Source organism: Malaclemys terrapin, chromosome 10, assembly GCF_027887155.1.
Source record: "Malaclemys terrapin pileata isolate rMalTer1 chromosome 10, rMalTer1.hap1, whole genome shotgun sequence".
Classification (NCBI taxonomy): domain Eukaryota; kingdom Metazoa; phylum Chordata; order Testudines; family Emydidae; genus Malaclemys; species Malaclemys terrapin.
Genome location: NC_071514.1, coordinates 15,220,839 through 15,243,403, shown reverse-complemented (window position 1 = coordinate 15,243,403; position 22,565 = coordinate 15,220,839). Strand labels below are relative to the sequence as shown.

Below are 22,565 nucleotides of genomic sequence, written 5' to 3'. Positions count from 1 at the left end.
GATTTTTCCTGAGGTATACAAGCAACAGAAGGGTGATTTGTAATGCTTTATAACTCAGCTAAACCTGAATGGAATTTCACAGGACAAAGGAAAGGCATTTTTCTAGCCCCGGAGCTTCCCTCTACTGAATTTCAAGGGCCTGCACAAACAATGGCAGTGTCAGAGTATCTCCAAAAAAAAAAAAAAGGGTTACAAGACTCTTATTATAAAAAGGTGTTAGGCAACCCACATATAGTGGTCACTACCCGCTCTTGTACAATAAATGATAAGAATAAATTGCTCTATTAGGCATTTAATGCAGTATCTAGCCTCAGTGCTAACTATACTTCTCTCCCATATTCTCAACATAAGAAAAAAACTGTAATCTGTTAATTATAACAGAGATGTGGAGTGTAAAGAGACCCTTGATAAGTAATTCCTTTATTTCTCATTTCCTACGGGCTGCATTATGCATTTCTGTCAAGGTGTCCAAAAATGTGTCCTAAAGGGGATAGTATCAAGAAATTGTGCTCCCATAAGTTGTCCATGCTTCCAGGTCATGCTTTGCAGCTCCACAGTGAAACAACTTTTACGGATAAAGGAGAGAAAAAGGTCACAGAGCTATTGGACACAATTCCACCAAAATTCAACATAGAAAAGCAAAGCAAAGAAAAGAATTCAGAATTATTGAGTCCAGTTCTGCTTTCACACCAGCAGTGTAATTCTGGTCCCGCCTGATTTGCACTCATTGTATCTTCAAGATATCTTGTGTGGAAAAATAAATAAATGAATAAATAAACAAAGATACAGTTGTGCTAATCATGTAAGGCCTTTCCTCACAGCCGGTGGAGGCAGCACATCTGGGAGTTAAGCTTTTAAAGCCTGCGGTCAGACACTGACTCAGCCCAAAGCAGGTGGGCTTCTGTGTCATTACTTGGGTTCACCTCCTAAGCCATCTTGTTCCACTCTTCCCCACCCTGTACCCCCCACCATTCCCCTGAAGAGCCGGGATCTGGCGTGGGAAAGACATCTTTGGGCTTTTCACAAATCCAGTATCCCCTTGAACCAAAACCAATTAGCCCGGCCCAAGGTCCTGCCATTGAAGGACTGTCCCTGCTTTTCAAACCCCTGCAGTCTCAATTGCTCTAAGAAGCTGGGATGTGAATGAGCAGAGCCCACTTAAAGTGGTGCTTAAGCCAGGACCAGGGTGAAGGGAAAGAGAAAATCTCTATAGGAACAGCAATCTGGGTTTCTAAGAGACAACTGACCAAGATTGTGTTCAAATCTTTTTTTTTTTTTTTCTCCCCCTTGAGTTTTGAGACAGACGCCCCTAACAAAACCTGAGCCAGTGAATAAACACAGCCAGCAACACCTGGAATTGTGATTCCCCTTAAAAAGACCTAGAGCCAGATCCTTGGTTGTTGTAAACTGCTCTAGCTTCACTGAAGTCAATGCAGATTTACACCACCACAGGATCTGGTCCATAATATTCAAATTAGGGTCACAGGCCCAGTTACAGCTGACATTGTGCTAAACAGTTTGAATAAACCATTCTGCTGCCTAGATCCTTGGACAGCAAATACTCTCAAGGTAATTTGGCTCAGAAAAGCATATAAGAGAAGACAAGGACAAGGAATACCCAAAGCCACAAACAAGCCTGAAAACAGTGACTCCGTTAAGCCACATGGTGCAGAGAGAGCCAGGAAGGCAGCCATCTTACATACACTATACACAGCAACCACACACCTGCAGGGACCTCGTGGAGGTTCGGGGCAATAAAATTGACATTTTACAGGAATTTGTGAGGCCCCCAGAAGATGAAAATAGGGTATTGGGGCCCAATCTCTACTTATCTCCCACTTATGCATGTGCTGAGTTGTGCATACGTACCTGCACCATCACTTGGTGCAAACACGTGAGCTCACACTTAATCATTCTCACACCTGCATGTGTGCAAGGCTTACAACCTGCACCCACAGAGCCATTGTTCCCGGGGGGATCTAGAGAGGCAAATTCTAACATGTGCTGCCGACTTACCCCATTATGTCAAACAATGCCCCATCACTCAAGCATTTAAAACTAGATTGGACAAATTACTGGAAAATGCAAGATAGAGAACACTCCTGCACTGGCCACCATCAGGTGGGTGGGGGGACCCAATAGACCTTTTTCATCTCTACCATCTAGGATTTTATGGACAAAGCTAGACAAGAGAGGTAATAGTATGGAGGGCAAACTAGGTCACCTGGCATCATGACCCCAGGAAGGGGACAAATAAAAGTAAAACAAATCATGGGCACTGCTAACAATCTTGATTCCCAACAGATTTTGGACCAAAGCTTACAGCTTGTTTAAACAGCAGGAAGCAAACAGTTTCCTATCCACCCTGGGGGGCCTTTGCGTTTTGGCTAGTCCTACAGCCTGATGCCAGCCTTGATCTAGACTGAATGGAGGATTGAAAGGTTAGAACCTCAGGAAGTAAGAAAAGAGATTGGGACCAGAGTGAGGCAGTGCAAACACTCCTGCCAGGGGTGAAGGTGTGAGTGATGGTTCGCTCTCCTTTCCCCCAATACACGTTTTTTCAGATCATCCTTTCCTCATGTTTTCAGCTAGTATATGCCTCCCCACCTTTACCTGCCCACTCCAAGCACTGCCTGGAGGACAAAGACATAGACGCCTTGGCTATAACTTTATGGAAAATCTCATATCCAAATTGCTTATGCTGAATATTGAAGAAGATCCACCAGGTGTGGAAAGGAACTAAAGAATCCCACAGAGGAGAGAAAACAAAGGGAAAATCTAGTAAATGCCCAGCCTATTATCTTGTTCTGATCTATTCTTTCCCGCTTCCTATATCACTTCCATCACTGTGGAATCTGATCACTACGTCTGCATCTGACCCATATAGGATAAGGATAAGGAGCACTCACAAACTTTAAAAGACTAGGACATGCCTTTACTTGTAGGTTTTAGCCCAGATGTGCCGCACAGGATCTCACTGAAGCCAACAAGAATTTGGGAAAAATAAGAGCTGAGGAACTGGACCTTGAATGGACTTTTGTGGGCCTGGGGCTTCTCGCAATCATGTTGCACCTTGTCACACTCTGTCCTGCTCGAGGACAGCTCCTACGAGATGCTGATGCGGGCATCTCATTTTAGGAAAAGTTGCAAGAAGAGATGCAGTGAATACAACTGACCCTACAGCTTTTGGATACGTTGAATGGTAACCCTGTGATGGGGATGTCGCTTCTGTGAATTGTGCAAACAACCAACAATAGCTGCAGAGGGAGAGAAGAGTGAAGAGCTAGAGGATTTTGAGCACTGTTTCTCTCTCCTCCAGATGGACTATCATCCAATCTGTGGACAGATTTTGACACATAGCACTGCAGAGAAAAGCCTCTCCTTTTATTTTCTTTTGGGTAATGACAAATTAACAAAATGATTTGTAAAATCTGTCCCACCAGGCATGAAAATTGGGAGCTAAATCGTGAAGTGTTTAGCCCTTTTGTCCAGATTTGCATCTCCAATTTTGCATGTGAAACTGACCACCTCTATCCACTTGGGCAGGCATCTGTTTTGGGTATGCAAACAAACACTTGCATGCAAAAAACAGGGATCTGAGCATCCACCCACTGATCAAAATGTGTACAGAATAATACTAGCCTCAATTTTCCATGTGCATCTGCCAAGCTGCATGCACAAATGCAGAGTCTGATTGAAAATGGCTCCAAATATTAGATTTGGACAAAAGCCTTATGAATCTAGGAATTTTAAAAACTGGCCAGATATCAATATGAAAATACTTTATGTGCATTAGATTCTTTCTACGAGTTTGACATGTGGACACCAATTTCTGCACTCTATTTTTTATTTAGTAATGTTACAAATTTGATTTTGTGCGTGTGTTTGTCTACACACACATTTGTCTACAAACACACACACACACACAGAGTTCACCTCTTTAAACTGCCACCTTCATCCAATTATAGAAGTTAGAGATGGAAGAGATCAGCTAGCTAATCTCCCTGGCAGTGCAGAATTGTTCCCAACAGAATACATATTCTCCAGCTCACCTGGTCGAATAATTCCTTGTGAATAATATTTGTTGTGAATTTTGGCATTTTCCATCAAATGAATAAAGTGTTTGTTAGCAGGGCAGTTCTGTTCTCCATTGCTTTGTTCAGTCCTGTTTTAAAGCACCTCATATTATGCAGTTTCCATAAGGATCGATTTTATTATTTTAAAAAGTGCCATTGCACATTAGCATGGACTCAGCACTGGAAAATTATTTCTTAATAATAAAATAAAGAAAGGAGTGGAAACTGCTAAATTCTATTCTCCCTACCTCCACTCTTTTCCAGATTTTCTGGGATTGCATCAAGAACACATATTGCAAATGGTTTGGAGAGAAGAAAGTTGGACTCTTAATGACACGTTTTTTTGCTGTGTTTGAAATGAATGATTCATCCTGATCTTGCCCAGACTTTGTGCCACAGTTGAGTTCCATTTCTAGAAAATCCGTTTCTTTAATTCTGGCACTGCGTGTGGGACCCAGCAAATCATGGAATTACTGCTGTAACTTCGGATTAGTAACGCTTTCTAAATGATAGTCTAATTCCAGGCCTTCATGCTTTTCAGCGTTCAAACTCACACAGCCTTTTCCCTGGGAGGCCTCCTGTGGAATTAGTGCAGGCGTCTTCTTCCTCTTCCCTTTTTAATTTCTCCAATGACTTCTCATTAGAATATAAAATAATGAGAACTCCTCAAAACTTTTTTCTTGCTGTATAGTCATAGATTTACTCTAGATCCTCCTCCCTTTATTATTATTATTATTACTACAGGTTTTTTCACCCTCAGTTGCTAGATTGGGGAGCACATTGCTATAGCTTGGGAAATATGTGGATTCTGCCACAAATGTAAGGTGGAATGGAAGTTCAAAAAGGCCACAACAAAAAATCTCCAGGATTTCCCAACTCTCCCAGTCCTTTTCAGCCTGTTGATGTAAACTAAAAGCTCACACCCAGCAAAGCCCTTCTCTTATGGGACTTTGGCATTGCATGAGTTTGCCCTCCCTCCCCCCCCCCCCCACACACACACCAGCGCACTATAAAGAAGATTTGGGTTGCAAGAACTTTCAGTGGTGAGGCGGGTGCTGTCTGAGAAATAAAGAAGAGTTCTTGCTCCCAGAGTGATCTACTTACTTAATATTCAGGAAAAGTGTTTTAAACTCAATGGAGAGTTTCTAGTGTAGCCAGATGCAGCAAACAATGCCTCTCCTAGAGTTAAAGCCAACACTTCTCCACACTGAACTGCCCGCAGCAGAGTACAGAGCCCACGTTGCCCAGACCGGCAGAGCATTATATGATCAAGAAAGGAGCAAGAGATGGAGGCAGGGAGGGCAGGGAAAGGAAGTTTGAAGAGGAGGGAAGGCCCCACAAAGGCTAATAAACACACTGGGCCAAATTGCCACAGTCCTTACTCAAGCCAAACTGCTATTGAAATCAATGCGAGAGTTTGCATTGGACAAGGAACACATAAAGGCCACATGATGAGGCCCCAAACCAAACACCCCAGAGAAAGAGAAGACAAGAACAGCCCGTGGCATGCTGAGCCCTAATGCCCTCTAGGGACCTGGTAACATCCTATGCCTCCCCAAGAGCAAACACATCAAAAAAATAAACAAAATCAGGCTGCAAAATTGGGATAGGGAACAAAAAGACAAGGATTGCTCTTGTAAACCTTATTGCAGCTCTCAGTGTCGGGAACCTTCAGAGAATTCCCAGCAGCATGGGTAAAATCTCCATCGTCTCACAGGTAAGGATAGCACTAAGGAGATTCTGGGATGAGATACCGAGCTGTGGAGTGCCTGGATCTGTGCACAGTGGATTGCTAATTGTTCCTACCCACACACAGCTACATTCAAAATACACCAAGCTGGAAGTGTCCGATGAAGAACTGTGTGTATCATAAGAGAAACAGCCCTGTCTGGGCGGCGGGGAGGGTGCCCGTTTATAGCTACAACCGGCCCTCTCTTTCCAGCTCCCAGGCAAGCCCCCGAGACAGCAGGGCGCACTAGCTAGGTGGCTGGCCTTGATAGGAAGCAGCAAGAATGTTCCAAGTCCACCTGCTGCTCAGGAAAACGAATCCAACCGAAGCCTTCTCCCCTTTTAAGGAAACGCAACACTACCCTCGCCCCAAATGGAAGCCCTTCCACTCCCTGCCTGTCCGGGCTGTGCACCCAAAGGCACCCGGGGAAATGGGTTTAATGTTTCAGCCGGGAGCGGAGCCCCTCAGATCGGCATCCCCCCCCCCCTTCACTCCTGCTCGCTGGCTGGGGTTCGCTTCAGCCAAGTAAGGCAAAGAAGCTGGTTTGCCTCAAACCGGCTGCCAAAATGTGCCAGAAGAGACTTAGCAGCGTGCACGGGGCTTTGTGTTACCATGGGAACGGAATGCAGATTTCCCAATTGCTTTTTTATTTGCTAGACAGTGTAATATATATTATGTTTCAACTTCTCGGGTTTGCGGCGGAGGTAAAGAATCCTTTCTGAATGTTAACCATTCAGGCGACGTGGAGAGAGAAAGTCCCAACAGTTAAAGCAGGTAGTTTGTATGCAGGCAGAGTCGCAATGTTAAGGCCTGCCCCTAGGATCCAGCCCCCTTCCTATTGAGAATACCCCCCCTTCATTTCTGCTCCAGTTCACTCTGCACAGAGACCCCCGACTACACACAAAAGCAGCTGCCAAGGCCCATGAAAAGTGATCAAATTATCAAGAACTTGACCTCTCGGAGGGGCAAAGCTTTGGGAGGCTTGAATCAAACCCAGACCAAAAAAATCCGAATGCTAATGCGCGCTTCGGAGTTTGACTCGCCGAATAAATTTGATCAAGGGCCATTGTTAGAAGGAGTTGAGTCTAAGGCACCCCATCCCCTCCTCCCCTTTAGGCTGTCTCACAGGAGAGCCGATTCACATCCCCTGATCCAGGAGCGAATTCCAAGGCACGTTTAACAGATTGGGGCGAAATGATGTATCGGGCAGTAAAAATATTGGCTTCGTAGCTCATCTTTCCTTACCGCTACCTGCCCCCTGGCTCCCCGCTCCCCTGGCTGGGGCAATACTCCTGCCATTCAGCTGCCCGGCAGGAAAAAGGCACAACATCCCCTAGGGCGTTTCTGAGAGCGCCACAACAGAGACTGCAGAAACGTACCTGGGTCTGGAAGGACTCCGGCGAATCCTTGGCAGAAGATCGGAGATGATCTGGGGATAATCTTGCTCTGCTCCAAGGTCCATACTGCGTCTGGCTCCACGTCTCTCCTGGTCCATTGGCTTCCCAGCTCCAGGAAGGGTTGGAAGTCATTTCTACTTTCGGTTATCTAGCTTTATGATGGCTTAATAACACTCATACAGCTAGATAACCAAAGACAGAAACAGCCCTCCTTCTCAAGGGCCGCCAAAGGCTAGAGAGCTCTCGGGCTGGGTAAGGACCGGGGACCGGCTGGGGCGTTCTTCTGTCTGCCACCAGAGGAGAAGGGGAGAGAGAAAGAGAGAGAGAAACCTATGAACGCAATTCATTCAATGGAAAGACAGGGGCACGCTCTGCTTGCAGGCTCTCGCTGGGATGGAGCTGCTGCTGCAGGGGCCCTCAGCACCTCTGAAGCCCACCCATCGCTTCATGGAGGTGAGACACGCTAGGGGAAGTAGCTGGTTTGCATGGCAGTCATGCACTGAGGTACTGAGATGCCGGACAAGGAGAGAGCTTCTTTCTCACTCACTGCAGACCAACTTCTACTCTTTTCTAATGTTAATCACCCCTCTGGGAAGTGACATCACCACGGGCAGAGCCAATGAGAGGCCTTGCATTCAAATCAGGGCTCCTTCCCGCTCTTTTTTTTTTCTCCCAACAATTAAATCTCAACAATTATTTCAACTAAACTTTCGTAAACTGCACGTTCTCAGCCACGTCAACAAATGTGTCCATCCTCCCCACCAAAGAGATTCTCAGCGTCTAGAGCAGTACATCCGTTCCAGACTGGGAGATTAGGTCCCTCTAAAGGAAGTGGGGACAGTTGTAGGACAAACTACAAGTAATAACCCTGCACCAGTTTGGCACAGGGAATGGGGAAAGCTCGGGCTATTCCCCACCTCCCTAGCGAGGGTCTGCATTTGGCCAACCTTGTCTATTAATGTATATCATTGTGATGGGGGTAGCGGGTGGGACTCGAAGGTAGCGGAAATGTAGTGCGAAGGTCTCAACGTTACCTGTCAATGTGTCTTTGCTGGAGCCCTGGCAAAGCCGAGGGTACAAGGGAAAAGCAGCGACTGGCTCATTCACTGGTTCAGATGGGGTAGGATGGGTTGTAGCTACAGGGTGGTTGTTGTTGTTTTTAATTTGGGATCTAATCAAGTCATTCTTTTTAAATCTTGCCATTTCACCCAGAGCACCGTTCTCGGTAGTGTGAGGGCGGGGATGATAGTGGACACGGGACATTTGGGGAAATAACACTGTGCACAGGCGCCTAAAACACTCAAACGTGCACGCGCGCCCCTCCCCCCAAAAAGAACTGGCGATCAGAGGGAGGAACTCAGCTTCACTTCGCTAAACACGAGCCCCACAGCCCAGTGTGAATCGCCTCCCAGGACTAACCGGGACTCTGCTACACCACTTCTAATAGAAATACCATCCGACATGGAAAATGAATCTAAAGCGACGTCTTTACCAACATGCAAAATCCCTTTCTTCTCTGCTACTTCACAGCATCATTTCTCTGTGTGCTGAATACAGGATTTTAACGCGGTATATATGTAGCGGCATATAAGACACATGTGAGAAATACACGAGGTAAATGTGATTATCTTGGGTCATCTGACCTAAACCCAACAACAACAAATACGTAATCTCCCTCCATTTCTAGCTCCCTTACATCTGATGGGGAGGTAAAATGTGACCTTCTGCAAAACAGAGAATATGTAAAAATGAGCAGATTACAGAGATAAAAACCACTGGCTAAGCACAACCATCCAGATTCCCAGCCATTCTAGGCTGATAGTTTCATTCCCTCCCCCCCCCCCTTCTCTTCAGAAATCAACTGGAAACTCAATCAGGTTAAAAGCTAAAAGATCAACTCTATCCGCTCATATTTAGAGACAACTGTATAAGACGCTGAAATGATGAGAGCTCCGCGCTGGGTTTTGGCACTTCCCAATGAAATGATCCGGTGTCTTTAAGCACACGTTTTGCAATACGCCAGTTATTTCTCTCTTTCTTGTGCAGTAGTCAATCAGATTTTCCCTCGTTCAAATTTCTACAGGGAGCACATTTCTATTACCTGTTAATTCAGTCCGTATATAGCTATATGTTTTAAAGCCGTCTTTGTTTATTCTCCCGTCTCTGGGCTCCTTCGCACAGCCCCGGAGAGACCAAACGTTTTTAATCTTCCCGAGCAATGAAATCAGCATCAACCCAAACCCCTCACATGATTTCTTTTTATATTTCTAGCCCGAGATTTTTAGCCGTAAGCCTGAGAGGTATTTGGTGACAGACCGCTTGGAAGAGTCTCTTCACCTGGACGTATATGGCAAAAGCCGGGACTAAAGAATATAGATTTAGGGCTAGCACCTCCCTCACTTTCTTTATATGTTCTGTGCAATCCAGCCACTCACTGATATAGCCACGTCAGAGAAAAACTCCCCCAGTATCTGCATTTGTGTACCCGGACATTCTGTGTGTCATTGTGTGCATTTAGTAGCTTTCAAGCAGCAGTTGTCTAGTCCACTACACACAGGACTAGAAACCACCTTAGATCTAATTCCACCCTGCCACCGACTCGTTGTGTAGCCTGGGGCAAATCCCTTAACTCCCTTGCCTCGGTTTCCCTACCTGGAATTTTGAGGTTACACTATTTGCTTACCGTAATGGTCATTCAGTACTCAAAATATCAGGTGCTATCGAAGGGCTATTAGCTAATAGCACCTGAACGAAATATACCATCATTTTTTAAAATACTTTTTCTTGGTCTCATTGCACCGAGGGAGAAAATTTGGATTCTAGCACACTGTAAAATACTAAAAGCCAAAATCCCCAAAATAGGCAGGACTAGACAATGAGAGGGCGCTTGATCACACTCTGACCAGGTAACGAATAAAGCCCTCGGTTGCTCTCTCTAATGTAGACATCACATAGAGCAATGAGGAGAGCGGGGCCCTTTCTAAATCTCCCACTCGGGGTGTCTATTCTGCATGGAGGGTAGGAATTGTAGTGGGGATGACCAGATAAATTGAGGGGGGATCCTCACGGCCTCTGTTATTTCACCTCGAGCAAGAAAATTAGAGTATACAGCATTTCCAAGTAATTTTTACTGTATTGTATTTGATTCTGTTAGTCATCCTACTGCTATGGAGGGGGGAGGCATCATACCTGAGAGAAAGTGTCTCTTTTGGTGCAATTTAAGCAAGATGCTCACAAAATGGCTTCTTGGTATACTGCAAATAACTAACAAGCAGACTGGGGGGCGCAGCCAGGCCAATGGCTCTATTTGCCAAGGATTTCACTGGGGCAAAGGAGGAAACCCCCCCCCCCCCCCCAATATGAGTGTAACTCTCTGGAACTCGCCTCCCACAGGCCGGTATTCCTGGGAGGAAGGCAAGTCAAAGCCTTCGTAGACCCGGTCCCCTGGGCAGCTAAAAGGGGCACCTGAAGAAATCAGATCAAGTTGGAACACTGGACTCAAACTCATTCCTTGATAGCTGACACTCGAAAACCAGCCCAGCCGTCGGCTCCCTCGGCCTCTGCTCATTCCAGCGCCGGGGAACCCAGGTACCAGATTCGTCCCCACATCAGGGCGCAGGCCTTTCCCGAGACAGATGGAAATGTTGGGAAACGGGATTTAGGAGGTTAATCCATGTTTGCGGCTTTCTTCTCTATATTTAAATGCTCATTAAATTAATCCGGCGCGGGTGTCCCAGACTTGGAATGACACCGAGATACATTTTTACTTATCGGCGCCTTTGTTTCTCTTTCCCTCTTCTCTCTGAGAGATGTCACAGCCTCAGAGGGGCTATTTTAATCGCCCCACACAATATGTTATTTATATATAAATACAGAGAGATAGCCATAGATTTTAAACATATATACACACAGAGAGAGAGAGACATACCCATAACGATGATAGATAGATAGATAGATAGATAGATAGATAGATAGATAGTGCAGAGGGAGAATTTACTTTTAAAATCCGAATAACTAGAACATCTACTATTAAAACAACCCTCCCACAGCTCTCCCAGCACTTCCTGCAGAGCCACCGTTAGTCGTCAGTCACGTACAAATAAAATGGACCCATACAAACACCACCTTTGCCTGCTTTTAAAAGAAATGACCCCGATTTTAAAACGAGCCGTATCCATCTCAGCTGCCCCCTGAGTTCCCAAACTTGGCAGCTGGCAGTTTCTAAATCGGTAGCAATGCCTCTGCCCACAGAAGAGGGCATCTCACTCCGAGACCGGGTTACACGGCTGCCGTTGGTTTAATCCAGTCCATCGTGGAATGACTCCACGGACAGAACGTGGAAGCGGGGACATTCTAGAATTAGCCCTGGCGCAGAAAAAGGAGCGAAGGCGCCTGTGAATGAAGCGACCCGGGGTCCCTTTTCATTTGTGTGCCATCAGCCAAACCGGGCCAGGCCAGCCGCCTCGCCCCAGCCCTCCATTCCGAGAGGATGCGGAGCGAGCCGCCCCGGCGCTGACATACATCGGGTGGCTCCATTCAGTCAGGTTTCCTTGGAGCCAGGAAACAAGTCCAGACTCCTTCCGCCCGCGCTGGGCACAGCGCTACCGCCGCCGGGCAGTGGCACTGACCATGGTGCTGCAAACCTGCTGCCATCCCCCCGGCGCTGCTGTTCCCCTAGCGGGGCTTCGAGCAGCCCCTCCAGCACCAGCTCCATCCCGAGACTGCAACAAAACCCGCCGAGGACTGTCCCCCGATCCAGATATTCTCCAGAGATCCCAGCCCAAGCCAGGCCCTCTCCGGCGCACCGGAGGGTTCTCTCCTGGGGGTGGGCGGGGGAGACACTCCAACCCGGCAAGCCTTAGGCAATGGGGGTTGAACCCACCTGATCTGGGGGCTCCTGCTACCTAACTAATCCACCAGGCCTGAATGAAATTCAATCCCGCGAAGCAGAGGCCAGACAGACCGCGCGGCTCGGCCACACGCTCCCCATTCGTGTGTGTGTGTGTGACACGCTCCCCATTCGTGTGTGTTGGATGGGGGAGAGGCCCTGCTACAAGGACACGCGTCTGTGCTTCCTCCAGGTTCCAATCAAGCAGGCTCTCTGCTCTGGATAATGCGCTTCACAGCCCCATCTCCCTGGCGGCTCGGTCCGATCCAGAAAAATATCGGTATTCGGTGTCTGTGTGTGCAGAGACGTAACTGGAAATGAACGAGGAGCTTTCACTGGCAAAACACATAGTCATCTACATGGCGCTGTGCGTGTCTGTCTCTGGGTATCTATATTTAGATATGTAGAGGGAGATATGGATATAGGGGATGTGTGTGTGTGTGCAGAAATATGTTCCTGCCTGCATAATAACAGCGCCCGGTCTCCGTGTGCTCGGGAGCATGTATACATGCCCGTGGGCGGCACATATACACTGCCCTGTGAAATTAACAAATCTGTATATGTTGCGCCTCTGTGGGTGCAGAGAGCTAGCGAAAGATACATATGCTCCGCGTGTCCTAGTGTGTATTTAGCACCCAGGAATCAATGGAGCATCACATTCCCACGAACCCGAGCCTCTGAAATGTCCCCGGGCCAGCTTAGTTGTGAAGCAGCCGGCGTAAAGAAACGCTGCTTCTCCATTCCTCGAAATCCTCGTGTAATAATCAGGCCGCTCCTGAATTCTTTAATTTGATCATCCTGTAAAGAGCCCCCTGCCTTTCCCCCTTTCTACGTCCTGCACGTCTGACGTCACTTCTCTTTAATTAGGAGAAGTTATTTTTAGCCAACCTAGAGTAACCCCAGTTCCTTGCAGTCTCAAGTGCATCTCGTCTTAATTGTTTTTCTTTGCCTCTCTCAATCGGGGCTTTGCCAACTTTATACTGACGCTGCAGCTCCCGATGGGCGTTTAGGAAACGTGTTGCTTTATTTAGTAATTAAGAGCCATATCAATGCAAGCCACGCACTTGAGAAACAGAGCAACAATAGCACCAGCGCTGTATCGCTCTCTTTATATCGTCAGGGATTTGAAATTGATACATAAACTATGAAATTTTCTCTGGGACGACCTGCTCTTTTGCGGGCTGTCTGATTATACAAAATCCATACAGTTGTGAGTGTGTGTGATTTTAGGCCGCAGCCTCAAGGAAAAATAATGCCTATAGTGTGTATACCCATACATACATTCCGCTATATACAATTGTATGCATGTGTGTACACACACATTTTTTTTCTTGAGACTGCGGCCTAAAATGATTCTATTTGTTCCATTCATTTGAAAACCGAACTTAAGAATTTAAAACAAAAAAAATGGAGAATGAGGTAATATTAACCGTCCCGAAAAACTGTACGGAAAAAAGAAGGAAAAGAAAAAAGGAAAAAGAGGACGAAAAGAGAGAAGGGAGGATTTCTAGCAAAAGAAGTGCATTCAATGGTCTCTTTGGTTTCCAATATAACCATTCATTGGGATTCAGTCCCTAAACGGAACAACTCCAAGGGCAGTATATATGTGACAGTGAATATCTGGGGAATTAACAAACACTGTCCTCGACATTTTTTTCTAATGCAAAATTCCAGGGATTCACTTTAACCATTTCTGAAATTCAGCGAATTTAATCATTCAAGCAAAGTGCATATCACCGCAAACCTCTCTTCTGTCTGACACCCAGTTCGCAAGACCGGCCACTTCGCAAAAGGTAAAACTTCCCTTTTTGTTATTTTATTTAACTCTAGGCCCAGACGATGGAATCACGGGCTCTCAGTACTACAACGTTTTCCCCTTTCGGTTTATTTGAAAGGGTCCCTAAAATTTTAATTCACCTTCATATTAACCCCTGTCTCTAAAAATATCTATTGAGATCTACTGATATTTCAGAGTAACAGCCAATCCTTTTCTATTCTGATGAAGTGGGTTCTAGCCCATGAAGGCTTATGCCCAAATAAATGTGTTAGTCTCTAAGGTGCCACAAGGACTCCTCATTGTTTTTGCTGATACAGACTAACACGGCTACCCCTCTGAAACCTTTTCTATTCTGCATTACACACACACACACACAGAGAGAAACACACACATACACACTTAGAGATGGGTCAGTATAAGCGTTAGAACCCGCTTTGTTTGTTCTGAACACTAATAAAATGTACACGACATTACAGACAGACACACATTTGCACCACGCCTTTTAAGACTGTTTAAATCACAGCTGGATTCGGCTAGAGTTCAATGGAGACACCTTACAAAAGCTTGTGACAAAAGCTTGCTCTGATTATAAATTACCAACTTCTCGGGCATCCGATCAGCTGAAATCCTTGGAAGCAGACGATGACCCCAGCTCACCCAATGGGTCTCAGAGAAACAAAAATTCCAAGGGGAATAGGAGTTGATCTATTTCCCGAAATACATATTCTAAGGCCTCCCTAAAAATTATCCCTTTTACAACAAAGGTCCCTGTTCTCGCCCTGGGTTGTTTCCTATGACCCTTCCCTGGGGGAAGAGAGAGCGAGAGATGCTACCCTAATGGATACACATTCGCCTACTGGAATTATATTTTTGCCCTCAATTTCTGCTTAGTATCCTTCTCTAAAGCATCCATAATCGTGCATTGGACCCAAAGCCGCCCGATTCCGGTTTGGCCCCGGATCACGCCTCTTCTCTCCCCCCCCCCCCCCCCACCCATGGACTTGGCTGTGGGATTGAAAAAGGAAGAAGAAAGAGTTTCCATTGACCATGGCCTTGTCACGCTCCACGGTGCCAACCGGTCAAGGCTCTGTCTGGCGGAGGGAGGATCCCTACAGCCCCTCACACACCTCGCCTGGCACACAGAGCGACAGCTCCATCCCTCTGCCCGTTGCTTGTTTAAACGGCACGTCCAAGAGCAGGGCGAAATCGCCCCTTCCCAAGTGAGTCCCCCCAGAGCCGAGCTCCCCCGGCCTAGGGCCAGCCCCACTGGAAGCCGGGGGGGGGGTCACTGTACCAAGTCCCCTCGCGCTGCACCCAAAGCAAGTCTCCCTTCCTCCTCCGAGGGGCGACCCCACGCCAGCCGCGCCGGGGAGGCGGAGAGGCAGCGGCCAGGGGCGAGCGCGCACTTACACTCCGCGGCCAGGCGTGGACGAAGGGAAGGGGAGGGAAGGAAGGAAGCAGGCGGCGGCGATCTCTGGGAAGGCGAGCGAGGCGGTGGCGGTGGCAATCCCCAGCCAGGCAGGCGCCGATCCCCTCTAGCGGCTCCTCCTGCCGGGGCTCGGCCCTCTACCCCGGACCTCTCCGGCGGCGATGCGCGGGCCAGGAGCCTGGCTGGGCTCCTTGTGTCTTCCCAGCTTCTCTTAGCTCCAGGCTCTGGTTCCTCTCCAGGAGCCTCCTCTGCTGGCAGGCTGAGCCCGCAGTGACGTCAGCCCAGCAGCATTTTACTCACTCCAACCATGGCAGAGGGGAGGAGGGGAGCGGGAGGGGGGAGACAGGCGGTGTGTGGGGGGGGGCGCCTGCAGTCTCCACCAAACGGGAAGCGCAGCCCCCTGATCTTACCCTTTAATTAAGACTCCGAAGGCGTCCCAATTAAACCCTGGCAATTCTTAATCTGATAGGCTGCTCGGGAAGCCTTTTAACAGTCCAGCTCTCCAGCGAACCCCTCAAACCTCCCTGGTTAGCCGCTAAACTGAAAGGCAGAGATTTGATTTCTGGGAAGGTAAATGCTTCGCTCTCGTTTTCTCGGGATGGGGAGTGAGTGGGAGGCGTGGGGTTGGGGGAGTGCATGCCAGCCCCAAACCCACCCGAGCTAACTGGGATTTTGGATCCCGATTGCATTTCTCCTGGATTTCAGCCTATCTCATGGCCAAGCTGGGGTCATAAATGCCTCTCTGAATAGCTTATTGTCTAGGGTTTGCATTTTATTCTGCAGGTGAATCCTAATAATATTATTGGGATCCCAATAGCTATAGCTCCTGGAGGGTATTTACATCCCATTGTACATGTGCAGCTCGGCATGTTCACAGTGATATCCTCAGCCACATCACACCGAAAATACCGAGAGGGAGATGGGAGAGACAGCAAGACACCCGCCTCCCTCTCTACTTCACACCCCTGCCATAGGCAGTGAGAAAACAATGCTCCTCTCTCAGCGTTTGGGAGCAAGACATTCTAATCACCCCAACTGCAACATCGCCTTCCCCAGTCAACCAGATCGCCGCTTCGCCCCTGCCCCTTCCAGCAGATGGGGGTGTTTTGTTATTTCCCCTCTTCAGAATATTGCTACTAATTCCACTCCATTGTGACAACACAAGATCATCTCCCTGGGTCAATGTCATTTCTTCCCTGGAAATGTTGCGGCTCCCCCGGTTCGCTTTCCTAGCCGCTGTCCAAATGCTGAAAATTAACTCGGATTAACAAAGTACAAAGCTTTCCGGCTCGGCTGGAAACTCAACAACGGCCCTACGCACAGTACTCTTGGCACGAGGCTCTTATACTCCCAACCTTCCCCAACAGCAGGCGGATCGGCGGGACTTTCAGGGTTGCTTAAAGCGCAGGAGTGGGGAACTTTTTGGGGGGTGGGGGCAGGGGGCGCCGCTTTCCCATTCTGCAGCATGCAGAGAGCAAGAGCGGATGCTGGGTGTCAGGGCGCGGGGCTGCGGCTCTGAGACGCTGTCCTGGCTTTCCAGTCCGCTGGAGCAGCAGGGGAGGTCCCGCCGTCTGAACTTGTCAGCGGGGTCTACCCATCCATCAAAATCCAGACGGACAGACAGGCCAAGTTCATGAGCAATCGAGTTAACCCATTGCAGTCCGCTTCCCTGCCATCCAACGTATAATTCGAAGTGTCCAGGCTTCCACTGGCTTTTTATTCTTGGGGGATATAAAAAGGCGCTTTAATTTCTCCTTCGCTGTTTCCCTCTTCATTTCCATTTCTCCTTTCCTCTTTTCCTTTCCTTCTCTTCCTTCTCTCCTATTTCTCTTTCTGTCATTCTCTTCCTCCTTTAATTTTGTCATGCAACCTTCTTTTAAAAAACCCACTATCCTTAAACAACCTTTCCCTCTGCATTATCTTGCTCCCTTTCCCTAGATTTCCTGCTTTACAGCTTGCTTTGATTTGTATTTAAAAATCTTTCCAGCCAGTTGCCCATTCCCTATTTGTGTTGCCTCCTAGCTCTTTCCTAGCCTTGAAACAATTATTTTAAACCCAGTGGAGATACCATACACTGTATTATTTTGTTTGATATCATATTAAATAAACAGGCTATCTACAACAAAACAACTCCTCACCCGGAATGCCTTTAGATTTTTGCAGCTGAAAGTTGCCATAAGAAATCAGGCAGATGACATGGCGAACAGAAATCAAAGCTCTCTGGATTTTACAGTATTTGATTCTAAATCAGTTATTAGATTATTTATCCATCCATCTTCCCTGGAATTGCCAGAAATCCCTTTGCTCAGTCTAGGTCGAAATCGCATTGCATTGTCATTAAACATTAAAATAACAATAAGTCGCACCCTTTCACGGTAAAGCCGCCCCCCCTTCAAAGTTTATTTGCCCTAATAATTAATTCACAAGAGCTTAACTTTGTTGTAACCCTGGCGGTCTTTTCATTAAAAAATCCCCCCGTTTCCTATTGAATTAGCTCTGCTCCATTGCCGCTGAAATGAAGACGCCAAACCAACTTTTACCCTGAGCATTTTCTCACCAGCCCAAAGAAAAGTCTCTCTCCTTTCCTTTTCTCCTTTTAAAAAAAAATTTAAGCACCCAGGCAGCGGACGTGTCCTGCAATTTAACTACTTTCAAATTCTTTGTTCAGGTCACACTGGGGCTCTATTGAGAGAGCCGATTGCCAAGCCGAGCTTGAATGCATTTAGGCAGGCACACACCGAAATTAGTGCGAGGCTGGGGAGCAGGGCTTATTTGCTGCGTATCCCAGTCCTTTCTGGAGGGAATGAACAGTTACTACCCAGGGCATATGTAACATAGATTATATATGCACGCGCCTGCAGAGCATCGGTTTACAGTGAGCCAAGAGAAACAGATCTCGGACCAAAACAAACATGGACAAGGGTGTCTCCAGAGTGTGAACGCCTTTGTAAAGGGAGATGGGGGATAACCCGAACTCCATCACCAGGGGAAAGACAATCAGCAGCCTTAAAAGACTTTAAACACACGCACGCGCTTCTGGGTGGTTTTTTTTTAAGCTGGCAAACAAACCCACCCGAAACCCGGGACCTGCAGCCGAAGGAGGCGTTCAAGGGGGCTGCGGTACTTAATTTCAGGACGCGGAGGACCCAGTTGGGCTGTTGGGCATTTTCCCTCCCTTTTTCCCCTTTAATCAAACCCAATTAAAGAGCCTTTCACCCGAGGCCACAGAAGGCACCGAGTTTGCAGGGCATTAGCCGAGGACATTAATAGCTGCCGCCTACGCTTTAAGAAACGCATCCAAATGTGAGAGGTGTCTTACCTTGGGGGGGTCCACCTGATGCCCAGCCTCTCGCCTCGCCGCCTGGCTTCCTCGGCTAGCCCTGAGCCCCAAAAGGGAGGGTCTCCCCCACACACACACACATATCTAGTCTGAGCTTCCTCCCCTCGCTCTCTCTCTGCACTTCTGGAGCTCTGGGGCTTATCTCCTGAGCAGAAAAAGGGGGCTGCTTTTTCAGACTGAAAGGGGGGGGTGAGAACTGCAGGGAGATGTCATTTCAGGAGAAAAAGCCTATAAGATGTGGTACTTGGGCACAGGCTCCCCACGTAGGCCCATACGTCACCTATAAAACGCGTTGGCAGTTCCAGCTCTCCTATGCCTCTGCCCCTGGGAAAAAAAAAGAGAGAGAGAGAGAGAAAGAAAAGAAATTCTGTAAACTCTTCCCCTGGGCTTCTCGTGTGATGGGGAGAGAGACAGGCGGGGGGGGGGGGGGGGTGTGAAATGATTTTTAAAAGGGTGGAGAAGCGAATGGCTGCGATGCCCACCTGGGTTAAAGTTTGTTCTTGGAAAGAGAGGAACATGGGGACGAACCGCACGCCGAGCTGCACACAGGAGAGAGACACTGGCAGCCGGGGAAGAGCGAGCCGGGGGCCTGGCGTGCGGGCTCTCTCTCGCCTAGGAAACTTTCCCCGAGCCTAGTGGTTGGAAAGGCAGGGCAGGGGGGAGAGGGCAAAAACTTGTATCCGAGCTGAATTCTATGGGCGCTCTATGGTGAGATCCAGGGGACTACCTGTAAATCCCACTCTGTTACAGGCAGGCCGGCCTGTGGCTCTGGAGTCGGCTGGGAACCGGTGCCGGTTCGCGGGAGATGGAAAGGGAAAGGGGACGCGGACGTACCCGGACAAGCAGCATTTGCAGAACCTAGAAAGACCGATCGCCAGGCGGAATTGACTCCTCCAGGGTTTGTTTCCAAACAACCTGGCGTCCCTTCAGCCAGGGCGTGGGGGGGAGCCTGCCCGGCCATCAGCCCTGCTAAGCGATGGACCAGCCCGGGCTGAGGACTCTGCCCAGCGCTGCGACGGGAGCTCGGCGGATTGCGGGGGCTAAGGGATCCACACTCTCTCTGCTAGTAGCGGAGCCACAAATGCCCGGGCAGCTGGGGGACAAACGGGGAGTCCCTCGGGTCCCATCCCCGGTTGTCCGATGCTGCATTTTTCGGTTTCTCGGCCCCCCGGTAAGAGGCACCGCCCAGGACACTGCTCGGCCCCGCATCCCCTGGAGCTGGCCGGGAGCTCCAGGCCGGGCACTCGGACACCTGCTCGCTACGTTCTGACTTTCCTGGGCGCAGCCGCTTCCCTCCCTGAGCTCCGATTCCCTGGGCACTTTCCCCTGCAGAAAGTGGAAAGCCTGCCCTGGCAAGCCTCTCTTTGCCTGGCGTTTATTTCCTTTTGCGAAGCAGCAGCCGGCACTGGGCGCGCAGCCTTTCCCCCGATGCGCTCGCTGCAGTAGCATTTCCTAACCCTGGCGAGCAGAGGATAGTTGGGGAGGATACCGACATTTCTAGCGCCCTGGTCCGAGTTTAGGCTGTGCCGAGAATCTTTCTCCAACACGTCTCTCTTTCCCGCGTGTGTGACACACACACTATAGTACCACATTCTCTCCCTACATCTATCTAGTTACACACACGTGAATCTGCATGCCCGCGGTTCATATATTTAGCCTTGCAGCGTGTAACTATATTACCCACCAGTCCATCCATTTTGCACATGACCATCTTGAGCTTATTTAATAAAGGATTTGCTCGGTGTGTTCATATCTTACAGTCGAAATTGAAGGGATCCGTACAATATTCCAAAAATGGTATTTTGGATACTACCTGGCCGCCTGCGGAATAGATAAAATAACCGAATAAACCACCAAAAAGATTCACATTAGGCGGTGCCATCAGCCCCAGAAAAAGTACATTTTAAAATGTCTCTTCCCCCTACTATTTTACAGGCAATTCTCTTCTAGACAGATTCGTTTTTCTATCGATAACCCATTAAATACACCTGGATATTTTTGCTTAATCTTACTAGTCTATTAGAAGGAGGCAAGTTGAAATTCAAACCTGGCCCACCATTTATAATAGTGCCGGGCCTTATTCAGTCTTCTCCCTTTGTTTTGAAATAAAAAGGCTCCATGGCATGATAAGTTGCCCTTTGACGTGCAGTAGGCAGGGTGATATTGGAGCACATGTATACACAGAGAAAATGCATAATGTTAATATGCTATTATATAGAGAAAGGTGCAAGCTGTGTGTGGCTCTATCGATCTCTGGGTCTCTAGCTTCGGATCCAGCTAGAGATCGGATGTATTTGCTCACAGACACCCTCATTTCAAGTAAAGGAATGCACGGGAGCCCTTCTGTGCCACCAGGCGACCTCTTTATGATCCCCTGAGTGAAAAGGGCAGAGAAATAAACGAGAGAAGAATGGGAAAGTCCTTGACCCCTGACCTTTAGATTTTGTTCTTTTCCCTCTGAAGCAGGATGCTAACAATGCGGGTCCGGTCTATCTCAATGAAGAAGGACATGCGAGGTTAAGCAAAGTCCCCGTGTCCCCATTGTCTGGCCTGTTTATTGCGATCATGTTAAGGTAACATGCTTGTTTACTTCTTCCAAAAAGAGGGGGGGGGAAAGGAAGAGCTTGGACAGTTGTTGATAGCACTGCGGGGTTCTGGCTTCAATCGGCAGCTGTTGTGGAGAGGCACAGACCCGATGAATCCCCCCTTCCTTAAAAAATATATTTAGATTTCAAAGGGGCATTTCATTTGGGAAATAAACCGTTGTGGGTGGGTTTCTTTTTTTCGTTCCCGGTGTAACACTGAGTGTGATGTTCTGGAAGGGTTGGCATTAGAATGGCTTTAATTTTTACACTACAAAAAGCCCCGTTTTGATTTTCGAACTGAGTTGTGCTCGAGACAGTTTCTTTAAAAAAAATATTCAATGATACTGTAATGTGCTCGGATGTAAAATAAAGACAATATTTTAATCCAAAATCGTGAGCGTTGGTATTGTATAAGGAATGCGTTATTTTTAATGGACAAACTCCGCCATAAAGAATGGCTCACGTTTTGCAATGTTCAGAGGGATTTTGCAATGAACAAATAAATCTGTCTCCCTTTCTTTCAACGCACGATAGTTTCCATTAACGAACAAAATGGAGGGGGGGGGGAATCATACATCGATCCCCCCCCATGTAAAAATATCAGAAAAAAATATGTAAATTTAAATTTCCCGGAATATCAAAACAAAGACCACACTATTAAAAAGAAAATAAAAGAAACCAGCCAACGATAAAAAGTTGTTTTCTTTAACTGTAGGGCTGAGAATTTGACACACTTTGGGATTGTGCTAAAGGTGCTGAAGAAGAAAAACGTCTTTTTTATTTAATCTATCAAGTTAACGCGGCACTTCTTGTATAAAATGTATTACATCGGTCTATAGCTATAGAACTAAACGTGACAAACATTACACACGGCATCTTTGTGTTTGAATCCTACACAACGTCCGCTAGAGATGTATATATACAGGGTGTGAGACATTATGGACAATATTTATATCTATATTACATACACAAACACGTGTCAAATATAGGAGACGTTATCACTGCTAGGATTTTTATGACACAAAATTCATTGGTTTCCCTTTTGTACTTTAAATCGGTCTCCTATGAGAGTCCGATGCTATTGCAAAATTAAAACATCAAGCCCTCACCAAAAATAAAACGTGAAGAAATATTACAGAGTTTGTTAAATGCGTGTATTGCAAATAGAAGTAAAAATCTGGATAATTTGACGATAATTTTTGTATTTTTTTTAAAGAGTGTGAGCTAGGGTTGCATTTGACGCTAAAGCCTAATGAAACCGATTTTGTTTTGAGTGGAACTGTCAGAGCTGCTGTGGACAACAGCGACACTTAGTGGCCCATTTTGGAGCTGAAATGTATGTAC

At 47.4% G+C, this 22,565-nt stretch overlaps 2 long non-coding RNA genes across 2 annotated transcripts in view; one reads left to right on the top strand and one right to left on the bottom strand.

Annotated features, from left to right (window-relative positions):
• LOC128844992 (uncharacterized) overlaps positions 1-7,401 on the bottom strand; it is a 55,161-nt gene extending 47,760 nt beyond the window's left edge. The window contains exon 1 of the long non-coding RNA XR_008446585.1: positions 7,185-7,401. This is a non-coding gene — a long non-coding RNA (uncharacterized LOC128844992). The remainder of the gene's footprint in view (positions 1-7,184) is intronic.
• Positions 7,402-15,803: 8,402 nt separating this feature from the next.
• On the top strand, positions 15,804-21,612 carry LOC128844993 (uncharacterized). Its single transcript, XR_008446586.1, has 2 exons — positions 15,804-15,866; positions 19,387-21,612. It is a non-coding gene; the product is annotated as an uncharacterized LOC128844993 (long non-coding RNA).
• Positions 21,613-22,565: the final 953 nt, after the last annotated feature.